Source organism: Schistocerca serialis, chromosome 10, assembly GCF_023864345.2.
Source record: "Schistocerca serialis cubense isolate TAMUIC-IGC-003099 chromosome 10, iqSchSeri2.2, whole genome shotgun sequence".
NCBI lineage: Eukaryota > Metazoa > Arthropoda > Insecta > Orthoptera > Acrididae > Schistocerca > Schistocerca serialis.
Window position 1 is genome coordinate 72966586 of NC_064647.1, and position 24950 is coordinate 72991535.

A 24950-nucleotide genomic window follows, 5' to 3' on the forward strand; every position below is an offset into this window, starting at 1 on the left:
CACATTTCGCCTACGGCTTAGGCCGCCCACCTAGTGTGGCTGCTCGGTGTCTGCAGGCAGCGAGGGGCTGCAAGCTTCCCGTATTCGCGCCTATGTCACCTCTGCTTGCTTGTCAGAGACAGAGTATCGCAAAACATACAACTCACTCCATGAATTGATTGCTACGGCATCTGTCATCAGCAGTCACAACTAGCAACACCAGTAGCAGCCGACTGCACGTAAAGAATTGGAATGTGCAGTGGGATTTTTGTGAATTCGGCGCAAGGCTGATCTTTCCGACATAGGTTTGAGAATCCTATGGGAACACGTGTACTGTTTCTAAATTAAGTGTAGTGGTGGGAGGAGGGTACTTCCTGCGCATTACAGCACGCTTGCCAATTGTGGCTGCTAATCGTTCGCTCGTATCTGCCTTGACACATTTTCTGGCTGTGAATTATTCCACTTGCATGGCAGTGTGCGCATGTTGGTGTGTTAAAAATTCTGGAGGCGCTGGGTATCGATCCCAGTACCTCTCGCATGCTAAGCGAGCGCTCTACCATCTGAGCTACGCCCCCTGCTGACCAACTGCGCTACATACAGCCATATCAATTGCACAGACCCTTGCACTCCAATTATTCCGCAGACAAACACTACTCTCAATGTGTCTGTGAGGGTGTCTTTCAGGTTTCCTGCATTCTGTATCGAATCGTAGTTGGCCAGAATCAAAGTGGCACGCACGACGTCGAAAATAGCGTTCGGCCAACGCTCTGAGGTAGACGAAAGTGTTGTTCACTCTCTAGACTTCACTGAGGTTAGGCCGTTTTACCCAAGGCAGATTTGCACTCGATGACACCTCGACAACAGCCGGTCCTCACATTTACGTCTTGCTCTCCTTACGTCAGTATACTAGTCTGTGACGCTGGCTTTGCAACATCTTGCGTGCCTTTAGGCTCGCCGCGACCAACACTTACCACGCACTGACCACAAAACATGGAGGCGCCGGGGCTTGAACCCGGGACCTTTCACATGCAAAGCGAACGCTCTACCAACTGAGCTACGCCCCCAAGCACAACCAAGCTGCGCTGTTCTCCATTCTTTACTACTCTTATGTGCACGGACACGATGGTTGGTTGGTTTGCAGGGCTGAAGGGAACAGAGTACTAAGGCGCGGACGCGTTCATATACACAAGAGTTCCAAGTAGTTTCGATGCTCTGGTATTACGACTGCAAATTCCGTCCGTTTTTAACGTCTTAAATTGAAGGGGCAGTCACAAGCTGCTCTGTTTTCAAGCCATGTCGACAATCACACAGCACCTGAGGTAACAAGCACATCTGAAGCCCCATTGTGCACTCGACTGTTCATGCCAACTCACTGCCTCGCACTTTACTACTGTGTACCACTCTTGTCGTCCAACTGCAAAAGACTGGGCCACAACAAGTTTCCGCGTCTCCATTGCACTGCGCAAACTACGAAACGCTCCCCAAACATGGCACTCACCCATGCAGACGACTTTTCCGACTTTACACGACGCTCACGCAACGCTCACGCCAGTGACAGCCTTATTTAGAGCTTGACTTCGCGCCCAAGCGAGTGAGCACATTTCGCCTACGGCTTAGGCCGCCCACCTAGTGTGGCTGCTCGGTGTCTGCAGGCAGCGAGGGGCTGCAAGCTTCCCGTATTCGCGCCTATGTCACCTCTGCTTGCTTGTCAGAGACAGAGTATCGCAAAACATACAACTCACTCCATGAATTGATTGCTACGGCATCTGTCATCAGCAGTCACAACTAGCAACACCAGTAGCAGCCGACTGCACGTAAAGAATTGGAATGTGCAGTGGGATTTTTGTGAATTCGGCGCAAGGCTGATCTTTCCGACATAGGTTTGAGAATCCTATGGGAACACGTGTACTGTTTCTAAATTAAGTGTAGTGGTGGGAGGAGGGTACTTCCTGCGCATTACAGCACGCTTGCCAATTGTGGCTGCTAATCGTTCGCTCGTATCTGCCTTGACACATTTTCTGGCTGTGAATTATTCCACTTGCATGGCAGTGTGCGCATGTTGGTGTGTTAAAAATTCTGGAGGCGCTGGGTATCGATCCCAGTACCTCTCGCATGCTAAGCGAGCGCTCTACCATCTGAGCTACGCCCCCTGCTGACCAACTGCGCTACATACAGCCATATCAATTGCACAGACCCTTGCACTCCAATTATTCCGCAGACAAACACTACTCTCAATGTGTCTGTGAGGGTGTCTTTCAGGTTTCCTGCATTCTGTATCGAATCGTAGTTGGCCAGAATCAAAGTGGCACGCACGACGTCGAAAATAGCGTTCGGCCAACGCTCTGAGGTAGACGAAAGTGTTGTTCACTCTCTAGACTTCACTGAGGTTAGGCCGTTTTACCCAAGGCAGATTTGCACTCGATGACACCTCGACAACAGCCGGTCCTCACATTTACGTCTTGCTCTCCTTACGTCAGTATACGAGTCTGTGACGCTGGCTTTGCAACATCTTGCGTGCCTTTAGGCTCGCCGCGACCAACACTTACCACGCACTGACCACAAAACATGGAGGCGCCGGGGCTTGAACCCGGGACCTTTCACATGCAAAGCGAACGCTCTACCAACTGAGCTACGCCCCCAAGCACAACCAAGCTGCGCTGTTCTCCATTCTTTACTACTCTTATGTGCACGGACACGATGGTTGGTTGGTTTGCAGGGCTGAAGGGAACAGAGTACAAAGGCGCGGACGCGTTCATATACACAAGAGTTCCAAGTAGTTTCGATGCTCTGGTATTACGACTGCAAATTCCGTCCGTTTTTAACGTCTTAAATTGAAGGGGCAGTCACAAGCTGCTCTGTTTTCAAGCCATGTCGACAATCACACAGCACCTGAGGTAACAAGCACATCTGAAGCCCCATTGTGCACTCGACTGTTCATGCCAACTCACTGCCTCGCACTTTACTACTGTGTACCACTCTTGTCGTCCAACTGCAAAAGACTGGGCCACAACAAGTTTCCGCGTCTCCATTGCACTGCGCAAACTACGAAACGCTCCCCAAACATGGCACTCACCCATGCAGACGACTTTTCCGACTTTACACGACGCTCACGCAACGCTCACGCCAGTGACACCCTTATTTAGAGCTTGACTTCGCGCCCAAGCGAGTGAGCACATTTCGCCTACGGCTTAGGCCGCCCACCTAGTGTGGCTGCTCGGTGTCTGCAGGCAGCGAGGGGCTGCAAGCTTCCCGTATTCGCGCCTATGTCACCTCTGCTTGCTTGTCAGAGACAGAGTATCGCAAAACATACAACTCACTCCATGAATTGATTGCTACGGCATCTGTCATCAGCAGTCACAACTAGCAACACCAGTAGCAGCCGACTGCACGTAAAGAATTGGAATGTGCAGTGGGATTTTTGTGAATTCGGCGCAAGGCTGATCTTTCCGACATAGGTTTGAGAATCCTATGGGAACACGTGTACTGTTTCTAAATTAAGTGTAGTGGTGGGAGGAGGGTACTTCCTGCGCATTACAGCACGCTTGCCAATTGTGGCTGCTAATCGTTCGCTCGTATCTGCCTTGACACATTTTCTGGCTGTGAATTATTCCACTTGCATGGCAGTGTGCGCATGTTGGTGTGTTAAAAATTCTGGAGGCGCTGGGTATCGATCCCAGTACCTCTCGCATGCTAAGCGAGCGCTCTACCATCTGAGCTACGCCCCCTGCTGACCAACTGCGCTACATACAGCCATATAAATTGCACAGACCCTTGCACTCCAATTATTCCGCAGACAAACACTACTCTCAATGTGTCTGTGAGGGTGTCTTTCAGGTTTCCTGCATTCTGTATCGAATCGTAGTTGGCCAAAATCAAAGTGGCACGCACGACGTCGAAAATAGCGTTCGGCCAACGCTCTGAGGTAGACGAAAGTGTTGTTCACTCTCTAGACTTCACTGAGGTTAGGCCGTTTTACCTAAGGCAGATTTGCACTCGATGACACCTCGACAACAGCCGGTCCTCACATTTACGTCTTGCTCTCCTTACGTCAGTATACGAGTCTGTGACGCTGGCTTTGCAACATCTTGCGTGCCTTTAGGCTCGCCGCGACCAACACTTACCACGCACTGACCACAAAACATGGAGGCGCCGGGGCTTCAACCCGGGACCGTTCACATGCAAAGCGAACGCTCTACCAACTGAGCTACGCCGCCAAGCACAACCATGCTGCGCTCTTCTCCATTCTTTACTACTCTTATGTGCACGGACGCGATGGTTGGTTGGTTTGCAGGGCTGAAGGGAACAGAGTACAAAGGCGCGGACGCGTTCATATACACAAGAGTTCCAAGTAGTTTCGATGCTCTGGTATTACGACTGCAAATTCCGTCCGTTTTTAACGTCTTAAATTGAAGGGGCAGTCACAAGCTGCTCTGTTTTCAAGCCATGTCGACAATCACACAGCACCTGAGGTAACAAGCACATCTGAAGCCCCATTGTGCACTCGACTGTTCATGCCAACTCACTGCCTCGCACTTTACTACTGTGTACCACTCTTGTCGTCCAACTGCAAAAGACTGGGCCACAACAAGTTTCCGCGTCTCCATTGCACTGCGCAAACTACGAAACGCTCCCCAAACATGGCACTCACCCATGCAGACGACTTTTCCGACTTTACACGACGCTCACGCAACGCTCACGCCAGTGACAGCCTTATTTAGAGCTTGACTTCGCGCCCAAGCGAGTGAGCACATTTCGCCTACGGCTTAGGCCGCCCACCTAGTGTGGCTGCTCGGTGTCTGCAGGCAGCGAGGGGCTGCAAGCTTCCCGTATTCGCGCCTATGTCACCTCTGCTTGCTTGTCAGAGACAGAGTATCGCAAAACATACAACTCACTCCATGAATTGATTGCTACGGCATCTGTCATCAGCAGTCACAACTAGCAACACCAGTAGCAGCCGACTGCACGTAAAGAATTGGAATGTGCAGTGGGATTTTTGTGAATTCGGCGCAAGGCTGATCTTTCCGACATAGGTTTGAGAATCCTATGGGAACACGTGTACTGTTTCTAAATTAAGTGTAGTGGTGGGAGGAGGGTACTTCCTGCGCATTACAGCACGCTTGCCAATTGTGGCTGCTAATCGTTCGCTCGTATCTGCCTTGACACATTTTCTGGCTGTGAATTATTCCACTTGCATGGCAGTGTGCGCATGTTGGTGTGTTAAAAATTCTGGAGGCGCTGGGTATCGATCCCAGTACCTCTCGCATGCTAAGCGAGCGCTCTACCATCTGAGCTACGCCCCCTGCTGACCAACTGCGCTACATACAGCCATATCAATTGCACAGACCCTTGCACTCCAATTATTCCGCAGACAAACACTACTCTCAATGTGTCTGTGAGGGTGTCTTTCAGGTTTCCTGCATTCTGTATCGAATCGTAGTTGGCCAGAATCAAAGTGGCACGCACGACGTCGAAAATAGCGTTCGGCCAACGCTCTGAGGTAGACGAAAGTGTTGTTCACTCTCTAGACTTCACTGAGGTTAGGCCGTTTTACCCAAGGCAGATTTGCACTCGATGACACCTCGACAACAGCCGGTCCTCACATTTACGTCTTGCTCTCAGTATACTAGTCTGTGACGCTGGCTTTGCAACATCTTGCGTGCCTTTAGGCTCGCCGCGACCAACACTTACCACGCACTGACCACAAAACATGGAGGCGCCGGGGCTTCAACCCGGGACCGTTCACATGCAAAGCGAACGCTCTACCAACTGAGCTACGCCGCCAAGCACAACCATGCTGCGCTCTTCTCCATTCTTTACTACTCTTATGTGCACGGACGCGATGGTTGGTTGGTTTGCAGGGCTGAAGGGAACAGAGTACAAAGGCGCGGACGCGTTCATATACACAAGAGTTCCAAGTAGTTTCGATGCTCTGGTATTACGACTGCAAATTCCGTCCGTTTTTAACGTCTTAAATTGAAGGGGCAGTCACAAGCTGCTCTGTTTTCAAGCCATGTCGACAATCACACAGCACCTGAGGTAACAAGCACATCTGAAGCCCCATTGTGCACTCGACTGTTCATGCCAACTCACTGCCTCGCACTTTACTACTGTGTACCACTCTTGTCGTCCAACTGCAAAAGACTGGGCCACAACAAGTTTCCGCGTCTCCATTGCACTGCGCAAACTACGAAACGCTCCCCAAACATGGCACTCACCCATGCAGACGACTTTTCCGACTTTACACGACGCTCACGCAACGCTCACGCCAGTGACAGCCTTATTTAGAGCTTGACTTCGCGCCCAAGCGAGTGAGCACATTTCGCCTACGGCTTAGGCCGCCCACCTAGTGTGGCTGCTCGGTGTCTGCAGGCAGCGAGGGGCTGCAAGCTTCCCGTATTCGCGCCTATGTCACCTCTGCTTGCTTGTCAGAGACAGAGTATCGCAAAACATACAACTCACTCCATGAATTGATTGCTACGGCATCTGTCATCAGCAGTCACAACTAGCAACACCAGTAGCAGCCGACTGCACGTAAAGAATTGGAATGTGCAGTGGGATTTTTGTGAATTCGGCGCAAGGCTGATCTTTCCGACATAGGTTTGAGAATCCTATGGGAACACGTGTACTGTTTCTAAATTAAGTGTAGTGGTGGGAGGAGGGTACTTCCTGCGCATTACAGCACGCTTGCCAATTGTGGCTGCAAATCGTTCGCTCGTATCTGCCTTGACACATTTTCTGGCTGTGAATTATTCCACTTGCATGGCAGTGTGCGCATGTTGGTGTGTTAAAAATTCTGGAGGCGCTGGGTATCGATCCCAGTACCTCTCGCATGCTAAGCGAGCGCTCTACCATCTGAGCTACGCCCCCTGCTGACCAACTGCGCTACATACAGCCATATCAATTGCACAGACCCTTGCACTCCAATTATTCCGCAGACAAACACTACTCTCAATGTGTCTGTGAGGGTGTCTTTCAGGTTTCCTGCATTCTGTATCGAATCGTAGTTGGCCAGAATCAAAGTGGCACGCACGACGTCGAAAATAGCGTTCGGCCAACGCTCTGAGGTAGACGAAAGTGTTGTTCACTCTCTAGACTTCACTGAGGTTAGGCCGTTTTACCCAAGGCAGATTTGCACTCGATGACACCTCGACAACAGCCGGTCCTCACATTTACGTCTTGCTCTCCTTACGTCAGTATACTAGTCTGTGACGCTGGCTTTGCAACATCTTGCGTGCCTTTAGGCTCGCCGCGACCAACACTTACCACGCACTGACCACAAAACATGGAGGCGGCGGGGCTTGAACCCGGGACCTTTCACATGCAAAGCGAACGCTCTACCAACTGAGCTACGCCCCCAAGCACAACCAAGCTGCGCTGTTCTCCATTCTTTACTACTCTTATGTGCACGGACACGATGGTTGGTTGGTTTGCAGGGCTGAAGGGAACAGAGTACAAAGGCGCGGACGCGTTCATATACACAAGAGTTCCAAGTAGTTTCGATGCTCTGGTATTACGACTGCAAATTCCGTCCGTTTTTAACGTCTTAAATTGAAGGGGCAGTCACAAGCTGCTCTGTTTTCAAGCCATGTCGACAATCACACAGCACCTGAGGTAACAAGCACATCTGAAGCCCCATTGTGCACTCGACTGTTCATGCCAACTCACTGCCTCGCACTTTACTACTGTGTACCACTCTTGTCGTCCAACTGCAAAAGACTGGGCCACAACAAGTTTCCGCGTCTCCATTGCACTGCGCAAACTACGAAACGCTCCCCAAACATGGCACTCACCCATGCAGACGACTTTTCCGACTTTACACGACGCTCACGCAACGCTCACGCCAGTGACAGCCTTATTTAGAGCTTGACTTCGCGCCCAAGCGAGTGAGCACATTTCGCCTACGGCTTAGGCCGCCCACCTAGTGTGGCTGCTCGGTGTCTGCAGGCAGCGAGGGGCTGCAAGCTTCCCGTATTCGCGCCTATGTCACCTCTGCTTGCTTGTCAGAGACAGAGTATCGCAAAACATACAACTCACTCCATGAATTGATTGCTACGGCATCTGTCATCAGCAGTCACAACTAGCAACACCAGTAGCAGCCGACTGCACGTAAAGAATTGGAATGTGCAGTGGGATTTTTGTGAATTCGGCGCAAGGCTGATCTTTCCGACATAGGTTTGAGAATCCTATGGGAACACGTGTACTGTTTCTAAATTAAGTGTAGTGGTGGGAGGAGGGTACTTCCTGCGCATTACAGCACGCTTGCCAATTGTGGCTGCTAATCGTTCGCTCGTATCTGCCTTGACACATTTTCTGGCTGTGAATTATTCCACTTGCATGGCAGTGTGCGCATGTTGGTGTGTTAAAAATTCTGGAGGCGCTGGGTATCGATCCCAGTACCTCTCGCATGCTAAGCGAGCGCTCTACCATCTGAGCTACGCCCCCTGCTGACCAACTGCGCTACATACAGCCATATCAATTGCACAGACCCTTGCACTCCAATTATTCCGCAGACAAACACTACTCTCAATGTGTCTGTGAGGGTGTCTTTCAGGTTTCCTGCATTCTGTATCGAATCGTAGTTGGCCAAAATCAAAGTGGCACGCACGACGTCGAAAATAGCGTTCGGCCAACGCTCTGAGGTAGACGAAAGTGTTGTTCACTCTCTAGACTTCACTGAGGTTAGGCCGTTTTACCTAAGGCAGATTTGCACTCGATGACACCTCGACAACAGCCGGTCCTCACATTTACGTCTTGCTCTCCTTACGTCAGTATACGAGTCTGTGACGCTGGCTTTGCAACATCTTGCGTGCCTTTAGGCTCGCCGCGACCAACACTTACCACGCACTGACCACAAAACATGGAGGCGCCGGGGCTTCAACCCGGGACCGTTCACATGCAAAGCGAACGCTCTACCAACTGAGCTACGCCGCCAAGCACAACCATGCTGCGCTCTTCTCCATTCTTTACTACTCTTATGTGCACGGACGCGATGGTTGGTTGGTTTGCAGGGCTGAAGGGAACAGAGTACAAAGGCGCGGACGCGTTCATATACACAAGAGTTCCAAGTAGTTTCGATGCTCTGGTATTACGACTGCAAATTCCGTCCGTTTTTAACGTCTTAAATTGAAGGGGCAGTCACAAGCTGCTCTGTTTTCAAGCCATGTCGACAATCACACAGCACCTGAGGTAACAAGCACATCTGAAGCCCCATTGTGCACTCGACTGTTCATGCCAACTCACTGCCTCGCACTTTACTACTGTGTACCACTCTTGTCGTCCAACTGCAAAAGACTGGGCCACAACAAGTTTCCGCGTCTCCATTGCACTGCGCAAACTACGAAACGCTCCCCAAACATGGCACTCACCCATGCAGACGACTTTTCCGACTTTACACGACGCTCACGCAACGCTCACGCCAGTGACAGCCTTATTTAGAGCTTGACTTCGCGCCCAAGCGAGTGAGCACATTTCGCCTACGGCTTAGGCCGCCCACCTAGTGTGGCTGCTCGGTGTCTGCAGGCAGCGAGGGGCTGCAAGCTTCCCGTATTCGCGCCTATGTCACCTCTGCTTGCTTGTCAGAGACAGAGTATCGCAAAACATACAACTCACTCCATGAATTGATTGCTACGGCATCTGTCATCAGCAGTCACAACTAGCAACACCAGTAGCAGCCGACTGCACGTAAAGAATTGGAATGTGCAGTGGGATTTTTGTGAATTCGGCGCAAGGCTGATCTTTCCGACATAGGTTTGAGAATCCTATGGGAACACGTGTACTGTTTCTAAATTAAGTGTAGTGGTGGGAGGAGGGTACTTCCTGCGCATTACAGCACGCTTGCCAATTGTGGCTGCAAATCGTTCGCTCGTATCTGCCTTGACACATTTTCTGGCTGTGAATTATTCCACTTGCATGGCAGTGTGCGCATGTTGGTGTGTTAAAAATTCTGGAGGCGCTGGGTATCGATCCCAGTACCTCTCGCATGCTAAGCGAGCGCTCTACCATCTGAGCTACGCCCCCTGCTGACCAACTGCGCTACATACAGCCATATCAATTGCACAGACCCTTGCACTCCAATTATTCCGCAGACAAACACTACTCTCAATGTGTCTGTGAGGGTGTCTTTCAGGTTTCCTGCATTCTGTATCGAATCGTAGTTGGCCAGAATCAAAGTGGCACGCACGACGTCGAAAATAGCGTTCGGCCAACGCTCTGAGGTAGACGAAAGTGTTGTTCACTCTCTAGACTTCACTGAGGTTAGGCCGTTTTACCCAAGGCAGATTTGCACTCGATGACACCTCGACAACAGCCGGTCCTCACATTTACGTCTTGCTCTCCTTACGTCAGTATACTAGTCTGTGACGCTGGCTTTGCAACATCTTGCGTGCCTTTAGGCTCGCCGCGACCAACACTTACCACGCACTGACCACAAAACATGGAGGCGGCGGGGCTTGAACCCGGGACCTTTCACATGCAAAGCGAACGCTCTACCAACTGAGCTACGCCCCCAAGCACAACCAAGCTGCGCTGTTCTCCATTCTTTACTACTCTTATGTGCACGGACACGATGGTTGGTTGGTTTGCAGGGCTGAAGGGAACAGAGTACAAAGGCGCGGACGCGTTCATATACACAAGAGTTCCAAGTAGTTTCGATGCTCTGGTATTACGACTGCAAATTCCGTCCGTTTTTAACGTCTTAAATTGAAGGGGCAGTCACAAGCTGCTCTGTTTTCAAGCCATGTCGACAATCACACAGCACCTGAGGTAACAAGCACATCTGAAGCCCCATTGTGCACTCGACTGTTCATGCCAACTCACTGCCTCGCACTTTACTACTGTGTACCACTCTTGTCGTCCAACTGCAAAAGACTGGGCCACAACAAGTTTCCGCGTCTCCATTGCACTGCGCAAACTACGAAACGCTCCCCAAACATGGCACTCACCCATGCAGACGACTTTTCCGACTTTACACGACGCTCACGCAACGCTCACGCCAGTGACAGCCTTATTTAGAGCTTGACTTCGCGCCCAAGCGAGTGAGCACATTTCGCCTACGGCTTAGGCCGCCCACCTAGTGTGGCTGCTCGGTGTCTGCAGGCAGCGAGGGGCTGCAAGCTTCCCGTATTCGCGCCTATGTCACCTCTGCTTGCTTGTCAGAGACAGAGTATCGCAAAACATACAACTCACTCCATGAATTGATTGCTACGGCATCTGTCATCAGCAGTCACAACTAGCAACACCAGTAGCAGCCGACTGCACGTAAAGAATTGGAATGTGCAGTGGGATTTTTGTGAATTCGGCGCAAGGCTGATCTTTCCGACATAGGTTTGAGAATCCTATGGGAACACGTGTACTGTTTCTAAATTAAGTGTAGTGGTGGGAGGAGGGTACTTCCTGCGCATTACAGCACGCTTGCCAATTGTGGCTGCAAATCGTTCGCTCGTATCTGCCTTGACACATTTTCTGGCTGTGAATTATTCCACTTGCATGGCAGTGTGCGCATGTTGGTGTGTTAAAAATTCTGGAGGCGCTGGGTATCGATCCCAGTACCTCTCGCATGCTAAGCGAGCGCTCTACCATCTGAGCTACGCCCCCTGCTGACCAACTGCGCTACATACAGCCATATCAATTGCACAGACCCTTGCACTCCAATTATTCCGCAGACAAACACTACTCTCAATGTGTCTGTGAGGGTGTCTTTCAGGTTTCCTGCATTCTGTATCGAATCGTAGTTGGCCAGAATCAAAGTGGCACGCACGACGTCGAAAATAGCGTTCGGCCAACGCTCTGAGGTAGACGAAAGTGTTGTTCACTCTCTAGACTTCACTGAGGTTAGGCCGTTTTACCCAAGGCAGATTTGCACTCGATGACACCTCGACAACAGCCGGTCCTCACATTTACGTCTTGCTCTCCTTACGTCAGTATACTAGTCTGTGACGCTGGCTTTGCAACATCTTGCGTGCCTTTAGGCTCGCCGCGACCAACACTTACCACGCACTGACCACAAAACATGGAGGCGGCGGGGCTTGAACCCGGGACCTTTCACATGCAAAGCGAACGCTCTACCAACTGAGCTACGCCCCCAAGCACAACCAAGCTGCGCTGTTCTCCATTCTTTACTACTCTTATGTGCACGGACACGATGGTTGGTTGGTTTGCAGGGCTGAAGGGAACAGAGTACAAAGGCGCGGACGCGTTCATATACACAAGAGTTCCAAGTAGTTTCGATGCTCTGGTATTACGACTGCAAATTCCGTCCGTTTTTAACGTCTTAAATTGAAGGGGCAGTCACAAGCTGCTCTGTTTTCAAGCCATGTCGACAATCACACAGCACCTGAGGTAACAAGCACATCTGAAGCCCCATTGTGCACTCGACTGTTCATGCCAACTCACTGCCTCGCACTTTACTACTGTGTACCACTCTTGTCGTCCAACTGCAAAAGACTGGGCCACAACAAGTTTCCGCGTCTCCATTGCACTGCGCAAACTACGAAACGCTCCCCAAACATGGCACTCACCCATGCAGACGACTTTTCCGACTTTACACGACGCTCACGCAACGCTCACGCCAGTGACACCCTTATTTAGAGCTTGACTTCGCGCCCAAGCGAGTGAGCACATTTCGCCTACGGCTTAGGCCGCCCACCTAGTGTGGCTGCTCGGTGTCTGCAGGCAGCGAGGGGCTGCAAGCTTCCCGTATTCGCGCCTATGTCACCTCTGCTTGCTTGTCAGAGACAGAGTATCGCAAAACATACAACTCACTCCATGAATTGATTGCTACGGCATCTGTCATCAGCAGTCACAACTAGCAACACCAGTAGCAGCCGACTGCACGTAAAGAATTGGAATGTGCAGTGGGATTTTTGTGAATTCGGCGCAAGGCTGATCTTTCCGACATAGGTTTGAGAATCCTATGGGAACACGTGTACTGTTTCTAAATTAAGTGTAGTGGTGGGAGGAGGGTACTTCCTGCGCATTACAGCACGCTTGCCAATTGTGGCTGCAAATCGTTCGCTCGTATCTGCCTTGACACATTTTCTGGCTGTGAATTATTCCACTTGCATGGCAGTGTGCGCATGTTGGTGTGTTAAAAATTCTGGAGGCGCTGGGTATCGATCCCAGTACCTCTCGCATGCTAAGCGAGCGCTCTACCATCTGAGCTACGCCCCCTGCTGACCAACTGCGCTACATACAGCCATATCAATTGCACAGACCCTTGCACTCCAATTATTCCGCAGACAAACACTACTCTCAATGTGTCTGTGAGGGTGTCTTTCAGGTTTCCTGCATTCTGTATCGAATCGTAGTTGGCCAGAATCAAAGTGGCACGCACGACGTCGAAAATAGCGTTCGGCCAACGCTCTGAGGTAGACGAAAGTGTTGTTCACTCTCTAGACTTCACTGAGGTTAGGCCGTTTTACCCAAGGCAGATTTGCACTCGATGACACCTCGACAACAGCCGGTCCTCACATTTACGTCTTGCTCTCCTTACGTCAGTATACTAGTCTGTGACGCTGGCTTTGCAACATCTTGCGTGCCTTTAGGCTCGCCGCGACCAACACTTACCACGCACTGACCACAAAACATGGAGGCGGCGGGGCTTGAACCCGGGACCTTTCACATGCAAAGCGAACGCTCTACCAACTGAGCTACGCCCCCAAGCACAACCAAGCTGCGCTGTTCTCCATTCTTTACTACTCTTATGTGCACGGACACGATGGTTGGTTGGTTTGCAGGGCTGAAGGGAACAGAGTACAAAGGCGCGGACGCGTTCATATACACAAGAGTTCCAAGTAGTTTCGATGCTCTGGTATTACGACTGCAAATTCCGTCCGTTTTTAACGTCTTAAATTGAAGGGGCAGTCACAAGCTGCTCTGTTTTCAAGCCATGTCGACAATCACACAGCACCTGAGGTAACAAGCACATCTGAAGCCCCATTGTGCACTCGACTGTTCATGCCAACTCACTGCCTCGCACTTTACTACTGTGTACCACTCTTGTCGTCCAACTGCAAAAGACTGGGCCACAACAAGTTTCCGCGTCTCCATTGCACTGCGCAAACTACGAAACGCTCCCCAAACATGGCACTCACCCATGCAGACGACTTTTCCGACTTTACACGACGCTCACGCAACGCTCACGCTAGTGACACCCTTATTTAGAGCTTGACGTCGCGCCCAAGCGAGTGAGCACATTTCGCCTACGGCTTAGGCCGCCCACCTAGTGTGGCTGCTCGGTGTCTGCAGGCAGCGAGGGGCTGCAAGCTTCCCGTATTCGCGCCTATGTCACCTCTGCTTGCTTGTCAGAGACAGAGTATCGCAAAACATACAACTCACTCCATGAATTGATTGCTACGGCATCTGTCATCAGCAGTCACAACTAGCAACACCAGTAGCAGCCAACTGCACGTAAAGAATTGGAATGTGCAGTGGGATTTTTGTGAATTCGGCGCAAAGCTGATCTTTCCGACATAGGTTTGAGAATCCTATGGGAACACGTGTACTGTTTCTAAATTAAGTGTAGTGGTGGGAGGAGGGTACTTCCTGCGCATTACAGCACGCTTGCCAATTGTGGCTGCTAATCGTAGGCTCGTATCTGCCTTGACACATTTTCTGGCTGTGAATTATTCCACTTGCATGGCAGTGTGCGCATGTTGGTGTGTTAAAAATTCTGGAGGCGCTGGGTATCGATCCCAGTACCTCTCGCATGCTAAGCGAGCGCTCTACCATCTGAGCTACGGCCCCTGCTGACCAACTGCGCTACATACAGCCATATCAATTGCACAGACCCTTGCACTCCAATTATTCCGCAGACAAACACTACTCTCAATGTGTCTGTGAGGGTGTCTTTCAGGTTTCCTGCATTCTGTATCGAATCGTAGTTGGCCAAAATCAAAGTGGCACGCACGACGTCGAAAATAGCGTTCGGCCAACGCTCTGAGGTAGACGAAAGTGTTGTTCACTCTCTAGACTTCATTGAGGTTAGGCCGTTTTACCTAAGGCAGATTTGCACTCGATGACACCTCGACAACAGCCGGTCCTCACATTTACGTCTTGCTCTCCTTACGTCAGTATACTAGTCTGTGACGCTGGCTTTGCAACATCTTGCGTGCCTTTAGGCTCGCCGCGACCAACACTTACCACGCACTGACCACAAAACATGGAGGCGCCGGGGCTTCAACCCGGGACCGTTCACATGCAAAGCGAACGCTCTACCAACTGAGCTACGCCGCCAAGCACAACCATGCTGCGCTCTTCTCCATTCTTTACTACTCTTATGTGCACGGACGCGATGGTTGGTTGGTTTGCAGGGCTGAAGGGAACAGAGTACAAAGGCGCGGACGCGTTCATATACACAAGAGTTCCAAGTAGTTTCGATGCTCTGGTATTACGACTGCAAATTCCGTCCGTTTTTAACGTCTTAAATTGAAGGGGCAGTCACAAGCTGCTCTGTTTTCAAGCCATGTCGACAATCACACAGCACCTGAGGTAACAAGCACATCTGAAGCCCCATTGTGCACTCGACTGTTCATGCCAACTCACTGCCTCGCACTTTACTACTGTGTACCACTCTTGTCGTCCAACTGCAAAAGACTGGGCCACAACAAGTTTCCGCGTCTCCATTGCACTGCGCAAACTACGAAACGCTCCCCAAACATGGCACTCACCCATGCAGACGACTTTTCCGACTTTACACGACGCTCACGCAACGCTCACGCCAGTGACAGCCTTATTTAGAGCTTGACTTCGCGCCCAAGCGAGTGAGCACATTTCGCCTACGGCTTAGGCCGCCCACCTAGTGTGGCTGCTCGGTGTCTGCAGGCAGCGAGGGGCTGCAAGCTTCCCGTATTCGCGCCTATGTCACCTCTGCTTGCTTGTCAGAGACAGAGTATCGCAAAACATACAACTCACTCCATGAATTGATTGCTACGGCATCTGTCATCAGCAGTCACAACTAGCAACACCAGTAGCAGCCGACTGCACGTAAAGAATTGGAATGTGCAGTGGGATTTTTGTGAATTCGGCGCAAAGCTGATCTTTCCGACATAGGTTTGAGAATCCTATGGGAACACGTGTACTGTTTCTAAATTAAGTGTAGTGGTGGGAGGAGGGTACTTCCTGCGCATTACAGCACGCTTGCCAATTGTGGCTGCTAATCGTAGGCTCGTATCTGCCTTGACACATTTTCTGGCTGTGAATTATTCCACTTGCATGGCAGTGTGCGCATGTTGGTGTGTTAAAAATTCTGGAGGCGCTGGGTATCGATCCCAGTACCTCTCGCATGCTAAGCGAGCGCTCTACCATCTGAGCTACGGCCCCTGCTGACCAACTGCGCTACATACAGCCATATCAATTGCACAGACCCTTGCACTCCAATTATTCCGCAGACAAACACTACTCTCAATGTGTCTGTGAGGGTGTCTTTCAGGTTTCCTGCATTCTGTATCGAATCGTAGTTGGCCAAAATCAAAGTGGCACGCACGACGTCGAAAATAGCGTTCGGCCAACGCTCTGAGGTAGACGAAAGTGTTGTTCACTCTCTAGACTTCATTGAGGTTAGGCCGTTTTACCTAAGGCAGATTTGCACTCGATGACACCTCGACAACAGCCGGTCCTCACATTTACGTCTTGCTCTCCTTACGTCAGTATACTAGTCTGTGACGCTGGCTTTGCAACATCTTGCGTGCCTTTAGGCTCGCCGCGACCAACACTTACCACGCACTGACCACAAAACATGGAGGCGCCGGGGCTTCAACCCGGGACCGTTCACATGCAAAGCGAACGCTCTACCAACTGAGCTACGCCGCCAAGCACAACCATGCTGCGCTCTTCTCCATTCTTTACTACTCTTATGTGCACGGACGCGATGGTTGGTTGGTTTGCAGGGCTGAAGGGAACAGAGTACAAAGGCGCGGACGCGTTCATATACACAAGAGTTCCAAGTAGTTTCGATGCTCTGGTATTACGACTGCAAATTCCGTCCGTTTTTAACGTCTTAAATTGAAGGGGCAGTCACAAGCTGCTCTGTTTTCAAGCCATGTCGACAATCACACAGCACCTGAGGTAACAAGCACATCTGAAGCCCCATTGTGCACTCGACTGTTCATGCCAACTCACTGCCTCGCACTTTACTACTGTGTACCACTCTTGTCGTCCAACTGCAAAAGACTGGGCCACAACAAGTTTCCGCGTCTCCATTGCACTGCGCAAACTACGAAACGCTCCCCAAACATGGCACTCACCCATGCAGACGACTTTTCCGACTTTACACGACGCTCACGCAACGCTCACGCCAGTGACAGCCTTATTTAGAGCTTGACTTCGCGCCCAAGCGAGTGAGCACATTTCGCCTACGGCTTAGGCCGCCCACCTAGTGTGGCTGCTCGGTGTCTGCAGGCAGCGAGGGGCTGCAAGCTTCCCGTATTCGCGCCTATGTCACCTCTGCTTGCTTGTCAGAGACAGAGTATCGCAAAACATACAACTCACTCCATGAATTGATTGCTACGGCATCTGTCATCAGCAGTCACAACTAGCAACACCAGTAGCAGCCGACTGCACGTAAAGAATTGGAATGTGCAGTGGGATTTTTGTGAATTCGGCGCAAAGCTGATCTTTCCGACATAGGTTTGAGAATCCTATGGGAACACGTGTACTGTTTCTAAATTAAGTGTAGTGGTGGGAGGAGGGTACTTCCTGCGCATTACAGCACGCTTGCCAATTGTGGCTGCTAATCGTAGGCTCGTATCTGCCTTGACACATTTTCTGGCTGTGAATTATTCCACTTGCATGGCAGTGTGCGCATGTTGGTGTGTTAAAAATTCTGGAGGCGCTGGGTATCGATCCCAGTACCTCTCGCATGCTAAGCGAGCGCTCTACCATCTGAGCTACGGCCCCTGCTGACCAACTGCGCTACATACAGCCATATCAATTGCACAGACCCTTGCACTCCAATTATTCCGCAGACAAACACTACTCTCAATGTGTCTGTGAGGGTGTCTTTCAGGTTTCCTGCATTCTGTATCGAATCGTAGTTGGCCAAAATCAAAGTGGCACGCACGACGTCGAAAATAGCGTTCGGCCAACGCTCTGAGGTAGACGAAAGTGTTGTTCACTCTCTAGACTTCATTGAGGTTAGGCCGTTTTACCTAAGGCAGATTTGCACTCGATGACACCTCGACAACAGCCGGTCCTCACATTTACGTCTTGCTCTCCTTACGTCAGTATACTAGTCTGTGACGCTGGCTTTGCAACATCTTGCGTGCCTTTAGGCTCGCCGCGACCAACACTTACCACGCACTGACCACAAAACATGGAGGCGCCGGGGCTTCAACCCGGGACCGTTCACATGCAAAGCGAACGCTCTACCAACTGAGCTACGCCGCCAAGCACAACCATGCTGCGCTCTTCTCCATTCTTTACTACTCTTATGTGCACGGACGCGATGGTTGGTTGGTTTGCAGGGCTGAAGGGAACAGAGTACAAAGGCGCGGACGCGTTCATATACACAAGAGTTCCAAGTAGTTTCGATGCTCTGGTATTACGACTGCAAATTCCGTCCGTTTTTAACGTCTTAAATTGAAGGGGCAGTCACAAGCTGCTCTGTTTTCAAGCCATGTCGACAATCACACAGCACCTGAGGTAACAAGCACATCTGAAGCCCCATTGTGCACTCGACTGTTCATGCCAACTCACTGCCTCGCACTTTACTACTGTGTACCACTCTTGTCGTCCAACTGCAAAAGACTGGGCCACAACAAGTTTCCGCGTCTCCATTGCACTGCGCAAACTACGAAACGCTCCCCAAACATGGCACTCACCCATGCAGACGACTTTTCCGACTTTACACGACGCTCACGCAACGCTCACGCCAGTGACAGCCTTATTTAGAGCTTGACTTCGCGCCCAAGCGAGTGAGCACATTTCGCCTACGGCTTAGGCCGCCCACCTAGTGTGGCTGCTCGGTGTCTGCAGGCAGCGAGGGGCTGCAAGCTTCCCGTATTCGCGCCTATGTCACCTCTGCTTGCTTGTCAGAGACAGAGTATCGCAAAACATACAACTCACTCCATGAATTGATTGCTACGGCATCTGTCATCAGCAGTCACAACTAGCAACACCAGTAGCAGCCGACTGCACGTAAAGAATTGGAATGTGCAGTGGGATTTTTGTGAATTCGGCGCAAAGCTGATCTTTCCGACATAGGTTTGAGAATCCTATGGGAACACGTGTACTGTTTCTAAATTAAGTGTAGTGGTGGGAGGAGGGTACTTCCTGCGCATTACAGCACGCTTGCCAATTGTGGCTGCTAATCGTAGGCTCGTATCTGCCTTGACACATTTTCTGGCTGTGAATTATTCCACTTGCATGGCAGTGTGCGCATGTTGGTGTGTTAAAAATTCTGGAGGCGCTGGGTATCGATCCCAGTACCTCTCGCATGCTAAGCGAGCGCTCTACCATCTGAGCTACGGCCCCTGCTGACCAACTGCGCTACATACAGCCATATCAATTGCACAGACCCTTGCACTCCAATTATTCCGCAGACAAACACTACTCTCAATGTGTCTGTGAGGGTGTCTTTCAGGTTTCCTGCATTCTGTATCGAATCGTAGTTGGCCAAAATCAAAGTGGCACGCACGACGTCGAAAATAGCGTTCGGCCAACGCTCTGAGGTAGACGAAAGTGTTGTTCACTCTCTAGACTTCATTGAGGTTAGGCCGTTTTACCTAAGGCAGATTTGCACTCGATGACACCTCGACAACAGCCGGTCCTCACATTTACGTCTTGCTCTCCTTACGTCAGTATACTAGTCTGTGACGCTGGCTTTGCAACATCTTGCGTGCCTTTAGGCTCGCCGCGACCAACACTTACCACGCACTGACCACAAAACATGGAGGCGCCGGGGCTTCAACCCGGGACCGTTCACATGCAAAGCGAACGCTCTACCAACTGAGCTACGCCGCCAAGCACAACCATGCTGCGCTCTTCTCCATTCTTTACTACTCTTATGTGCACGGACGCGATGGTTGGTTGGTTTGCAGGGCTGAAGGGAACAGAGTACAAAGGCGCGGACGCGTTCATATACACAAGAGTTCCAAGTAGTTTCGATGCTCTGGTATTACGACTGCAAATTCCGTCCGTTTTTAACGTCTTAAATTGAAGGGGCAGTCACAAGCTGCTCTGTTTTCAAGCCATGTCGACAATCACACAGCACCTGAGGTAACAAGCACATCTGAAGCCCCATTGTGCACTCGACTGTTCATGCCAACTCACTGCCTCGCACTTTACTACTGTGTACCACTCTTGTCGTCCAACTGCAAAAGACTGGGCCACAACAAGTTTCCGCGTCTCCATTGCACTGCGCAAACTACGAAACGCTCCCCAAACATGGCACTCACCCATGCAGACGACTTTTCCGACTTTACACGACGCTCACGCAACGCTCACGCCAGTGACAGCCTTATTTAGAGCTTGACTTCGCGCCCAAGCGAGTGAGCACATTTCGCCTACGGCTTAGGCCGCCCACCTAGTGTGGCTGCTCGGTGTCTGCAGGCAGCGAGGGGCTGCAAGCTTCCCGTATTCGCGCCTATGTCACCTCTGCTTGCTTGTCAGAGACAGAGTATCGCAAAACATACAACTCACTCCATGAATTGATTGCTACGGCATCTGTCATCAGCAGTCACAACTAGCAACACCAGTAGCAGCCGACTGCACGTAAAGAATTGGAATGTGCAGTGGGATTTTTGTGAATTCGGCGCAAAGCTGATCTTTCCGACATAGGTTTGAGAATCCTATGGGAACACGTGTACTGTTTCTAAATTAAGTGTAGTGGTGGGAGGAGGGTACTTCCTGCGCATTACAGCACGCTTGCCAATTGTGGCTGCTAATCGTAGGCTCGTATCTGCCTTGACACATTTTCTGGCTGTGAATTATTCCACTTGCATGGCAGTGTGCGCATGTTGGTGTGTTAAAAATTCTGGAGGCGCTGGGTATCGATCCCAGTACCTCTCGCATGCTAAGCGAGCGCTCTACCATCTGAGCTACGGCCCCTGCTGACCAACTGCGCTACATACAGCCATATCAATTGCACAGACCCTTGCACTCCAATTATTCCGCAGACAAACACTACTCTCAATGTGTCTGTGAGGGTGTCTTTCAGGTTTCCTGCATTCTGTATCGAATCGTAGTTGGCCAAAATCAAAGTGGCACGCACGACGTCGAAAATAGCGTTCGGCCAACGCTCTGAGGTAGACGAAAGTGTTGTTCACTCTCTAGACTTCATTGAGGTTAGGCCGTTTTACCTAAGGCAGATTTGCACTCGATGACACCTCGACAACAGCCGGTCCTCACATTTACGTCTTGCTCTCCTTACGTCAGTATACTAGTCTGTGACGCTGGCTTTGCAACATCTTGCGTGCCTTTAGGCTCGCCGCGACCAACACTTACCACGCACTGACCACAAAACATGGAGGCGCCGGGGCTTCAACCCGGGACCGTTCACATGCAAAGCGAACGCTCTACCAACTGAGCTACGCCGCCAAGCACAACCATGCTGCGCTCTTCTCCATTCTTTACTACTCTTATGTGCACGGACGCGATGGTTGGTTGGTTTGCAGGGCTGAAGGGAACAGAGTACAAAGGCGCGGACGCGTTCATATACACAAGAGTTCCAAGTAGTTTCGATGCTCTGGTATTACGACTGCAAATTCCGTCCGTTTTTAACGTCTTAAATTGAAGGGGCAGTCACAAGCTGCTCTGTTTTCAAGCCATGTCGACAATCACACAGCACCTGAGGTAACAAGCACATCTGAAGCCCCATTGTGCACTCGACTGTTCATGCCAACTCACTGCCTCGCACTTTACTACTGTGTACCACTCTTGTCGTCCAACTGCAAAAGACTGGGCCACAACAAGTTTCCGCGTCTCCATTGCACTGCGCAAACTACGAAACGCTCCCCAAACATGGCACTCACCCATGCAGACGACTTTTCCGACTTTACACGACGCTCACGCAACGCTCACGCCAGTGACAGCCTTATTTAGAGCTTGACTTCGCGCCCAAGCGAGTGAGCACATTTCGCCTACGGCTTAGGCCGCCCACCTAGTGTGGCTGCTCGGTGTCTGCAGGCAGCGAGGGGCTGCAAGCTTCCCGTATTCGCGCCTATGTCACCTCTGCTTGCTTGTCAGAGACAGAGTATCGCAAAACATACAACTCACTCCATGAATTGATTGCTACGGCATCTGTCATCAGCAGTCACAACTAGCAACACCAGTAGCAGCCGACTGCACGTAAAGAATTGGAATGTGCAGTGGGATTTTTGTGAATTCGGCGCAAGGCTGATCTTTCCGACATAGGTTTGAGAATCCTATGGGAACACGTGTACTGTTTCTAAATTAAGTGTAGTGGTGGGAGGAGGGTACTTCCTGCGCATTACAGCACGCTTGCCAATTGTGGCTGCAAATCGTTCGCTCGTATCTGCCTTGACACATTTTCTGGCTGTGAATTATTCCACTTGCATGGCAGTGTGCGCATGTTGGTGTGTTAAAAATTCTGGAGGCGCTGGGTATCGATCCCAGTACCTCTCGCATGCTAAGCGAGCGCTCTACCATCTGAGCTACGGCCCCTGCTGACCAACTGCGCTACATACAGCCATATCAATTGCACAGACCCTTGCACTCCAATTATTCCGCAGACAAACACTACTCTCAATGTGTCTGTGAGGGTGTCTTTCAGGTTTCCTGCATTCTGTATCGAATCGTAGTTGGCCAAAATCAAAGTGGCACGCACGACGTCGAAAATAGCGTTCGGCCAACGCTCTGAGGTAGACGAAAGTGTTGTTCACTCTCTAGACTTCACTGAGGTTAGGCCGTTTTACCTAAGGCAGATTTGCACTCGATGACACCTCGACAACAGCCGGTCCTCACATTTACGTCTTGCTCTCCTTACGTCAGTATACTAGTCTGTGACGCTGGCTTTGCAACATCTTGCGTGCCTTTAGGCTCGCCGCGACCAACACTTACCACGCACTGACCACAAAACATGGAGTCGCCGGGGCTTGAACCCGGGACCTTTCACATGCAAAGCGAACGCTCTACCAACTGAGCTACGCCCCCAAGCACAACCAAGCTGCGCTGTTCTCCATTCTTTACTACTCTTATGTGCACGGACACGATGGTTGGTTGGTTTGCAGGGCTGAAGGGAACAGAGTACAAAGGCGCGGACGCGTTCATATACACAAGAGTTCCAAGTAGTTTCGATGCTCTCGTATTACGACTGCAAATTCCGTCCGTTTTTAACGTCTTAAATTGAAGGGGCAGTCACAAGCTGCTCTGTTTTCAAGCCATGTCGACAATCACACAGCACCTGAGGTAACAAGCACATCTGAAGCCCCATTGTGCACTCGACTGTTCATGCCAACTCACTGCCTCGCACTTTACTACTGTGTACCACTCTTGTCGTCCAACTGCAAAAGACTGGGCCACAACAAGTTTCCGCGTCTCCATTGCACTGCGCAAACTACGAAACGCTCCCCAAACATGGCACTCACCCATGCAGACGACTTTTCCGACTTTACACGACGCTCACGCAACGCTCACGCTAGTGACACCCTTATTTAGAGCTTGACGTCGCGCCCAAGCGAGTGAGCACATTTCGCCTACGGCTTAGGCCGCCCACCTAGTGTGGCTGCTCGGTGTCTGCAGGCAGCGAGGGGCTGCAAGCTTCCCGTATTCGCGCCTATGTCACCTCTGCTTGCTTGTCAGAGACAGAGTATCGCAAAACATACAACTCACTCCATGAATTGATTGCTACGGCATCTGTCATCAGCAGTCACAACTAGCAACACCAGTAGCAGCCGACTGCACGTAAAGAATTGGAATGTGCAGTGGGATTTTTGTGAATTCGGCGCAAAGCTGATCTTTCCGACATAGGTTTGAGAATCCTATGGGAACACGTGTACTGTTTCTAAATTAAGTGTAGTGGTGGGAGGAGGGTACTTCCTGCGCATTACAGCACGCTTGCCAATTGTGGCTGCTAATCGTAGGCTCGTATCTGCCTTGACACATTTTCTGGCTGTGAATTATTCCACTTGCATGGCAGTGTGCGCATGTTGGTGTGTTAAAAATTCTGGAGGCGCTGGGTATCGATCCCAGTACCTCTCGCATGCTAAGCGAGCGCTCTACCATCTGAGCTACGGCCCCTGCTGACCAACTGCGCTACATACAGCCATATCAATTGCACAGACCCTTGCACTCCAATTATTCCGCAGACAAACACTACTCTCAATGTGTCTGTGAGGGTGTCTTTCAGGTTTCCTGCATTCTGTATCGAATCGTAGTTGGCCAAAATCAAAGTGGCACGCACGACGTCGAAAATAGCGTTCGGCCAACGCTCTGAGGTAGACGAAAGTGTTGTTCACTCTCTAGACTTCATTGAGGTTAGGCCGTTTTACCTAAGGCAGATTTGCACTCGATGACACCTCGACAACAGCCGGTCCTCACATTTACGTCTTGCTCTCCTTACGTCAGTATACTAGTCTGTGACGCTGGCTTTGCAACATCTTGCGTGCCTTTAGGCTCGCCGCGACCAACACTTACCACGCACTGACCACAAAACATGGAGGCGCCGGGGCTTCAACCCGGGACCGTTCACATGCAAAGCGAACGCTCTACCAACTGAGCTACGCCGCCAAGCACAACCATGCTGCGCTCTTCTCCATTCTTTACTACTCTTATGTGCACGGACGCGATGGTTGGTTGGTTTGCAGGGCTGAAGGGAACAGAGTACAAAGGCGCGGACGCGTTCATATACACAAGAGTTCCAAGTAGTTTCGATGCTCTGGTATTACGACTGCAAATTCCGTCCGTTTTTAACGTCTGAAATTGAAGGGGCAGTCACAAGCTGCTCTGTTTTCAAGCCATGTCGACAATCACACAGCACCTGAGGTAACAAGCACATCTGAAGCCCCATTGTGCACTCG

The 24950-nt window shown here is 50.9% G+C and overlaps 32 non-coding genes across 32 annotated transcripts; all 32 read right to left on the reverse strand.

Moving 5' to 3' along the window:
- Positions 1-481: 481 nt before the first annotated feature.
- On the reverse strand, positions 482-554 carry Trnaa-agc (transfer RNA alanine (anticodon AGC)). Its single transcript has one exon. It is a non-coding gene; the product is annotated as a tRNA-Ala (tRNA).
- A 416-nt stretch (positions 555-970) lies between these two features.
- On the reverse strand, positions 971-1043 carry Trnaa-ugc (transfer RNA alanine (anticodon UGC)). The gene has a single exon. It is a non-coding gene; the product is annotated as a tRNA-Ala (tRNA).
- A 1013-nt stretch (positions 1044-2056) lies between these two features.
- Positions 2057-2129, reverse strand: Trnaa-agc (transfer RNA alanine (anticodon AGC)). Its single transcript has one exon. It is a non-coding gene; the product is annotated as a tRNA-Ala (tRNA).
- Positions 2130-2545: 416 nt separating this feature from the next.
- On the reverse strand, positions 2546-2618 carry Trnaa-ugc (transfer RNA alanine (anticodon UGC)). The gene has a single exon. It is a non-coding gene; the product is annotated as a tRNA-Ala (tRNA).
- A 1013-nt stretch (positions 2619-3631) lies between these two features.
- On the reverse strand, positions 3632-3704 carry Trnaa-agc (transfer RNA alanine (anticodon AGC)). Its single transcript has one exon. It is a non-coding gene; the product is annotated as a tRNA-Ala (tRNA).
- A 416-nt stretch (positions 3705-4120) lies between these two features.
- Trnaa-ugc (transfer RNA alanine (anticodon UGC)) lies at positions 4121-4193 on the reverse strand. Its single transcript has one exon. It is a non-coding gene; the product is annotated as a tRNA-Ala (tRNA).
- Positions 4194-5206: 1013 nt separating this feature from the next.
- On the reverse strand, positions 5207-5279 carry Trnaa-agc (transfer RNA alanine (anticodon AGC)). Its single transcript has one exon. It is a non-coding gene; the product is annotated as a tRNA-Ala (tRNA).
- A 408-nt stretch (positions 5280-5687) lies between these two features.
- Positions 5688-5760, reverse strand: Trnaa-ugc (transfer RNA alanine (anticodon UGC)). The gene has a single exon. It is a non-coding gene; the product is annotated as a tRNA-Ala (tRNA).
- Positions 5761-6773: 1013 nt separating this feature from the next.
- Positions 6774-6846, reverse strand: Trnaa-agc (transfer RNA alanine (anticodon AGC)). The gene has a single exon. It is a non-coding gene; the product is annotated as a tRNA-Ala (tRNA).
- Positions 6847-7262: 416 nt separating this feature from the next.
- Positions 7263-7335, reverse strand: Trnaa-ugc (transfer RNA alanine (anticodon UGC)). Its single transcript has one exon. It is a non-coding gene; the product is annotated as a tRNA-Ala (tRNA).
- A 1013-nt stretch (positions 7336-8348) lies between these two features.
- On the reverse strand, positions 8349-8421 carry Trnaa-agc (transfer RNA alanine (anticodon AGC)). The gene has a single exon. It is a non-coding gene; the product is annotated as a tRNA-Ala (tRNA).
- Positions 8422-8837: 416 nt separating this feature from the next.
- Positions 8838-8910, reverse strand: Trnaa-ugc (transfer RNA alanine (anticodon UGC)). Its single transcript has one exon. It is a non-coding gene; the product is annotated as a tRNA-Ala (tRNA).
- Positions 8911-9923: 1013 nt separating this feature from the next.
- Trnaa-agc (transfer RNA alanine (anticodon AGC)) lies at positions 9924-9996 on the reverse strand. Its single transcript has one exon. It is a non-coding gene; the product is annotated as a tRNA-Ala (tRNA).
- A 416-nt stretch (positions 9997-10412) lies between these two features.
- Trnaa-ugc (transfer RNA alanine (anticodon UGC)) lies at positions 10413-10485 on the reverse strand. The gene has a single exon. It is a non-coding gene; the product is annotated as a tRNA-Ala (tRNA).
- A 1013-nt stretch (positions 10486-11498) lies between these two features.
- Positions 11499-11571, reverse strand: Trnaa-agc (transfer RNA alanine (anticodon AGC)). Its single transcript has one exon. It is a non-coding gene; the product is annotated as a tRNA-Ala (tRNA).
- A 416-nt stretch (positions 11572-11987) lies between these two features.
- On the reverse strand, positions 11988-12060 carry Trnaa-ugc (transfer RNA alanine (anticodon UGC)). Its single transcript has one exon. It is a non-coding gene; the product is annotated as a tRNA-Ala (tRNA).
- A 1013-nt stretch (positions 12061-13073) lies between these two features.
- Positions 13074-13146, reverse strand: Trnaa-agc (transfer RNA alanine (anticodon AGC)). The gene has a single exon. It is a non-coding gene; the product is annotated as a tRNA-Ala (tRNA).
- A 416-nt stretch (positions 13147-13562) lies between these two features.
- Trnaa-ugc (transfer RNA alanine (anticodon UGC)) lies at positions 13563-13635 on the reverse strand. Its single transcript has one exon. It is a non-coding gene; the product is annotated as a tRNA-Ala (tRNA).
- A 1013-nt stretch (positions 13636-14648) lies between these two features.
- Trnaa-agc (transfer RNA alanine (anticodon AGC)) lies at positions 14649-14721 on the reverse strand. The gene has a single exon. It is a non-coding gene; the product is annotated as a tRNA-Ala (tRNA).
- A 416-nt stretch (positions 14722-15137) lies between these two features.
- Trnaa-ugc (transfer RNA alanine (anticodon UGC)) lies at positions 15138-15210 on the reverse strand. Its single transcript has one exon. It is a non-coding gene; the product is annotated as a tRNA-Ala (tRNA).
- A 1013-nt stretch (positions 15211-16223) lies between these two features.
- On the reverse strand, positions 16224-16296 carry Trnaa-agc (transfer RNA alanine (anticodon AGC)). The gene has a single exon. It is a non-coding gene; the product is annotated as a tRNA-Ala (tRNA).
- Positions 16297-16712: 416 nt separating this feature from the next.
- Trnaa-ugc (transfer RNA alanine (anticodon UGC)) lies at positions 16713-16785 on the reverse strand. Its single transcript has one exon. It is a non-coding gene; the product is annotated as a tRNA-Ala (tRNA).
- Positions 16786-17798: 1013 nt separating this feature from the next.
- Trnaa-agc (transfer RNA alanine (anticodon AGC)) lies at positions 17799-17871 on the reverse strand. The gene has a single exon. It is a non-coding gene; the product is annotated as a tRNA-Ala (tRNA).
- Positions 17872-18287: 416 nt separating this feature from the next.
- Trnaa-ugc (transfer RNA alanine (anticodon UGC)) lies at positions 18288-18360 on the reverse strand. The gene has a single exon. It is a non-coding gene; the product is annotated as a tRNA-Ala (tRNA).
- A 1013-nt stretch (positions 18361-19373) lies between these two features.
- On the reverse strand, positions 19374-19446 carry Trnaa-agc (transfer RNA alanine (anticodon AGC)). The gene has a single exon. It is a non-coding gene; the product is annotated as a tRNA-Ala (tRNA).
- A 416-nt stretch (positions 19447-19862) lies between these two features.
- Positions 19863-19935, reverse strand: Trnaa-ugc (transfer RNA alanine (anticodon UGC)). Its single transcript has one exon. It is a non-coding gene; the product is annotated as a tRNA-Ala (tRNA).
- Positions 19936-20948: 1013 nt separating this feature from the next.
- On the reverse strand, positions 20949-21021 carry Trnaa-agc (transfer RNA alanine (anticodon AGC)). Its single transcript has one exon. It is a non-coding gene; the product is annotated as a tRNA-Ala (tRNA).
- Positions 21022-21437: 416 nt separating this feature from the next.
- On the reverse strand, positions 21438-21510 carry Trnaa-ugc (transfer RNA alanine (anticodon UGC)). Its single transcript has one exon. It is a non-coding gene; the product is annotated as a tRNA-Ala (tRNA).
- A 1013-nt stretch (positions 21511-22523) lies between these two features.
- Positions 22524-22596, reverse strand: Trnaa-agc (transfer RNA alanine (anticodon AGC)). Its single transcript has one exon. It is a non-coding gene; the product is annotated as a tRNA-Ala (tRNA).
- A 416-nt stretch (positions 22597-23012) lies between these two features.
- On the reverse strand, positions 23013-23085 carry Trnaa-ugc (transfer RNA alanine (anticodon UGC)). The gene has a single exon. It is a non-coding gene; the product is annotated as a tRNA-Ala (tRNA).
- A 1013-nt stretch (positions 23086-24098) lies between these two features.
- Positions 24099-24171, reverse strand: Trnaa-agc (transfer RNA alanine (anticodon AGC)). Its single transcript has one exon. It is a non-coding gene; the product is annotated as a tRNA-Ala (tRNA).
- Positions 24172-24587: 416 nt separating this feature from the next.
- On the reverse strand, positions 24588-24660 carry Trnaa-ugc (transfer RNA alanine (anticodon UGC)). The gene has a single exon. It is a non-coding gene; the product is annotated as a tRNA-Ala (tRNA).
- Positions 24661-24950: the final 290 nt, after the last annotated feature.